Source organism: Sturnira hondurensis, unplaced genomic scaffold (genome assembly GCF_014824575.4).
Source record: "Sturnira hondurensis isolate 20B ecotype Veracruz unplaced genomic scaffold, ASM1482457v3 Scaffold0004152, whole genome shotgun sequence".
NCBI classification, from domain to species: Eukaryota; Metazoa; Chordata; class Mammalia; order Chiroptera; family Phyllostomidae; genus Sturnira; species Sturnira hondurensis.
The window spans coordinates 924267-925132 of record NW_028076783.1 but is presented as its reverse complement, the minus strand read 5'-3'; positions in this window follow the sequence as shown (position 1 = coordinate 925132).

Sequence of the window (866 nt, the reverse complement as noted above, 5' to 3'; positions counted from 1 at the left end):
GATCCCATTGAGGTAGAAAGTGTCGTTTTCTTCCATTGACACATCTGAGAGAGATTTCCTAATGGACTTGGAATAAAGACCAACTTGAGAGTTTTGAAATCAGGGCTCTCCTGGGTTAATTAACTACAGCATGCTCTAAAAGTATATTTTACCTACACACACACTCACCCCCATTAACAAAAAGAGAAATCTCTAACCTGAGCAGACTGTGCAGCCAGCCTATACCCTCTTGTTAGTTTGTGCGCCTGAATTCAGATCCTTAACTGATCCCAGCGAGGGTGCTTTTTTCTTTTCTCTATCACTGACTTAATCACTGAAGTGATTTCTTTCTCCATCTGCAATTACTCAGGGTTAAGCTGTCTGTGCTGTGGTTACCTGCGCTCCAAATCACACGAAGCTTGAGAAAGTTCTTTCTGCTCCCAGCTTTTCCAACAAAGTGGTCGCCCTACCTCTTTATTCTCCTGAAATGATGTCTCCGTATTTGTGCCATATTCCAGGTCTCTGATTGGTCCCTCATGAGGATGTCTCATCTGGTTCTAGATTTTGGCAGAACAACTTCCAGATTTGTCTCAGCATCTCTTCCATTTTGTGGACACAGTTGCAGCCCCTGTGGCTTCCGGAGTTGTGTTACAGACAACCCCACCATTGGGTTCTGATATGTAATCATCTCATGTTCATTATCACACGGGCTTTCCATATGACACATGCCTCTTTCTGTTCTAAATGTAAAAAATATGCAGGAATCACAGAAGTGGAAGGTGGAAGAATCCTTTATCTCATTTAGGCTTCTGCACGAGATCCTTAAACCCTAATGTCCTTAAAGCCAAGTTGACCTCCAACATAAATGAATTAATTATTCATTCATA